The sequence below is a fragment of the Cryptomeria japonica genome, chromosome 1, assembly GCF_030272615.1.
Source record: "Cryptomeria japonica chromosome 1, Sugi_1.0, whole genome shotgun sequence".
Taxonomy (NCBI): Eukaryota; Viridiplantae; Streptophyta; class Pinopsida; order Cupressales; family Cupressaceae; genus Cryptomeria; species Cryptomeria japonica.
This window is the reverse complement of record NC_081405.1, coordinates 372189792-372194445: the sequence shown is the minus strand read 5'-3', so window position 1 is coordinate 372194445 and position 4654 is coordinate 372189792.

The window sequence follows — 4654 nt, the reverse complement described above, 5'->3', positions numbered from 1 at the left end:
ATATTTTCACTCGAAAAGATAAATAGAAGAATTAAAAATTAAATATCCTCTTATAAGAAAGTTACTAAATAAGATTTATTAATTATCTCCTAAAAAAAACAAATTTTTGAAGATGCATACCTCAATTTTTAATTTAAAAATTAAAATTAAAGAGATACTACAAAAAAAATTGATTTTTGATAATCAAGGAGAGATATTAGTTTTCAAATAAAATAGAAGAATAAAAAATTAAGAAAAGAAGAAAATATCCAAACATGAGAGGATAAATAGAAACAATTAATAAACAAGGTTTATTAATTCTTTATTTTGGAGGAAGATAAATATGATTTATTAATTTATTGCTCATATTTATGAATTACTTAATTAAATAAAATCATTTTATTTAATTAATGGACAAAATTTAAGACTTGGAAGAATTGTTAGTAAAAGGGGGTTTAATTGATTAATTAAATTTAAGAGGCACTATGCACACGATATGTTAAAAAATAGGAGACATGTGTTGACCATTTTTTAGTGTCTACACCATCTTTAGAACTTCATTCTGCAGATTTTACAGAAGTGACTAGTAACTGTTTGCGGAATATTATTTTGTGTTTATACAAAGACATTTTTGTTTGATAGAATAATATTTTGACAGAATGTTTTATTCAGATTTGTGAATATTTTGTTTAAAGTTGTTGATTGGTGGATTAGATATTGTTTCTTTGTTCAGTTTTGACAAACTGAACAATGATATTCAGGGTGATTCAAATTTTCAACTTTGGTTTTGAAAGTGTTTTGACAATGGGTTCAGAGTGATTCAGATTTGCATATTGTTTTCCTTATTCTTCCAAGAAAGCATTGATAATGGTTATTTATTGTAATGATTGATGAAAAGAATTGTAATATCTTGGATAGCAAATTCAAAATCAGGGATAATAAGTTTTATTTGTAATATTTTTTTTCATTGGTGGCCATGTCAAATCTTGTGCAATGGTTCCATGTGTGATTGCTTTACATTGTTATTTCCTTTTCAATTTTAAAAGCAATTTTACAAAAGAATTTATTTGATTAAAAAGTTTTAAGTTTCATTTACTACTAATTCAATACCTGTGTTCTACGATGGAAGCACAAACAAGACATGTAAATTGTTTGATGTCTCAAAGAGACGTAATCAATGGGTGTTCATGGTTGGCCTTCACGCTCATGCTGGCTATCTTGAGAACACCCTAAACCTTATTATTAAGATGCAAGTTAGACCTCTAGTGGTTGTGTGGACATGTTTTCTTGGTGCCTATAGATCATATATGAATATAGGTTGAGTATTCCCAACACTACATTTTCAGCTGGGTCCCAAAAAGTGTTGCAAACCTGCAACATTATATCTAAAGCAGAATTTATAAGTAGCCATTCTGATGTCCAATTTGTTCATTTTGGTTTGTTGAAAGCGTGTGTGATATTTGTGTATATGGTGAAAAGTGATGATGATAAACTATTGTAAAACCACAAATATCAAACCACAAACAATCTAGGTCCTACAATGAAACATTCACCAATACCAATAGAGATACCTAAGATCATGCAAATAAACAATAACAAAACAAGATATACCATTCACATGTCTAGTTGGGTTTCAATTTCCATTGTCTCCTATCTCCATCGATCTTGTTTGATATATTTGCTTTCAAATTTTATGTGTACACAAGAGCTCAACAAAGAACAAAAATGTGGTTGATAGCTTGATCACAAAAAGACTTGATTGATGCAATCATTAGAGTTGAAAAGGAAGAGGGCATCATTTTATATAGGAAACACTATAAAAAATGGAGAGATAAAATTAAGAGGTGTAAAGATAAATGGTCGATTAGGATTAAAGGGTAGGTAGATGAGGTAGATGAAATAATTTAATAATGAAGGGGGTAGATACACAAAAATTAAGAGGTAAGAGAAGAATTAAGATATGAATGACATGTGTCATGAGTAGAAAAAGTTAATGAATTAATTAAAAGAAGTGGGATCAATTAAATAAAAAAAATATTTACTTAATTTAGGAAAAGGACAATTTAAATAAATAAAAGTATTTATTTAAATGAGAAAAAGCTTAGAAGAGGATTAATGAATTAATTAGACTGGACAGTTTTCGGTGTTTACAATCTGTGGTCCCTGAGAACATTTATGCTTGTACCCTATATAATTTTTGTGACAAAAGACAAATTTGTTTCAAGCATGCCTATTAGTGAACTTCTGTATCATGGCTAAACAATGGCCCCATTTGTTAGGAATTCTATCCCAATCTTTCATATTGTGCTAGAGATAAAGGATGCTGAAAATTCAAACATGAATCTTTGAATTGTTAAGGTTTTTTTTTTATTATTTATTGTTCTTTAAAGAATGCTTCTATCAATATCTAAGTCTTGTAATTTATAATGCATACAAATCACCTTAAAATCCTAGGAAATCTCCCATATGCAAAGGAGGACAAATAGCTGATATCCTCCCAAGGTCTTCATCCCTTTCAACTTCTTATACTTTTAGTCACGAGTCTTACTGAAGTAGACCACATTCTATTTCTGAAAGATCACAAAGAAGCAAACGAAGGGGAAATGTTATTTCTTTTTTGAATTAGAGGATGAAAATACCAATTAAGTTCTTAATTTAATTGATTTTCCAGCACCATCTATGCATGCCTAGAGAGAACCCTTTAGAATTTTACGAGGAAAATAGTGCTAGCATAAATGGCCAGTATTGGAACGATACTATAAATAGACAGGACAAACATCATACTTTTCATATCCCCTTTCAGCCATCAAATTCTAAAGGGAGCCCTCCTTAAAATAAATGCATCAAAATTATATAGCAATATATAATTCTCATTAACAAGAAATTCTTTTATAACTTTACAGATGTGAAGTTGACAAACAGTAGTTTATGTTGGTTTTGAGGAGCAGAACCAATTTCAAAAAATTAGGTTTTCTAAACCATATCAATAAAAAATAGAGGGATTTATGAAATGTAACATTCAACACAACAAACTATTGCTACAGAAAATGTTTTCTTCATTAAAAAGTATTCATGTATTACAATACTGTTAATATTTAACAAATGCTGTTCAGAATATCATCAGACCAGATAACAACAAACTGAAAAGAAAACCAGTAAACCTGTATTATATTAAACAAAGTTCCTGGTCATAACACGAGAACCTGAACAGAGCACTGTTGCAGAAGAGGAAAAAGTGCACTGGCAGCTTGAAGACCACTACGAGAGAATACACAGACCACCTACAAAACCTCTTCAAGAAAATACCTGCATCCAGAACAACCTAGCAGCCTACACGCCAAAAAGGAATGAATGTTCTTTTTTGTTTACAATGCATAGAATAAACCCCACACAGCTGCGTTGAATGAAGAGTCGCAACAGATTTCAATACAAAGAAACCAGCTGTCAAACAGTTGCAGCGACACATTTAAAAAAACAAAATTGCAGCAGCTGCTTTCATCTCCCCTGACAGTTGTTGGCCAGTATTTTTAGCTGGTGTTTGCTGAACCGAAAGTTGTTTGCCAACGTGAGACAGGTATTGGTGAAAACCTCACATAATATAGCCTATCGGCTAATTAATCAAGATGTTTATAATCTTGCTCAAATTAGTGAGAAGATATCAATGGAAAGAAATGGGCAAAAACTAGGGGTCCAGGATTTCAAAGACATACTGGCATTTGGACAACCATCTAGAATAGACCATTGCTCATGGTGGTGATTTCCAAAGGGTTCTTTGCACTGTTATTCCTTGGTCAACAGTTCCTCACTTTGTTGATTATTATTAAAAAAGGATTATCTGCTGTTAACATTCTAGCCTGCAAATGTTACTCTTTCATCCAAGCTATGTTCATGTTCTTGAAAATTATCAATTTAACTATATGCATTTATTACATCTCAAATGTCAGATACCATTTCCTTCAGGAATAGACCAATATTAATCTCATTCATAATGTTTTAAGTGCATGAATGCGTATCATCAAACTTCAATATTGTGTTATTATATAGATTCTTCCCTGCACTTAGGTCAACGTCACGAAACCATAGCAGCAAATCAGTATAATTTTTTCAAAAAATTGAGATTTAGTTGTGAAGATATTTTTTAGTTTTACAGCTATCTCAATAGCATAGGAATATAACGAGCAAATAAATAAAATTACAAATTTAGCTCAAATTGCTGAATATATATTTTTGTCATTTATGTTCGCATAACTAATTACATTGTATGACACTATATATTTTTGTCATTTATGTTCGCATAACTAATTACATTGTATGACACAATCATACTTCAGACATTACTAATTGCTAAATAATAATTGCTAATACTTTTCAATTTTTCAATTATAATCTACTTTGTAGAGTCAACCTACAAATTAAGTACAAAGTTCCCAAAAATCAGACAACCAATGATTCTTTGCTGCTATAAAAAGTGCTACACTAAAGGCTACAGGACCTGAAGATGAAAATCTTAAATCATTCAACCATCACCATCATTATCGCACTCTTTAAGGAGATTATAATCATCACCATCATCAGGAACATCATCATTTACAGTTCACTCGAAATCTAGACCAATGTCGTCGAGGACATCATCCTTTTGCAAGTTCTCCTATTTATTTTTTAACATGGTTTTCAT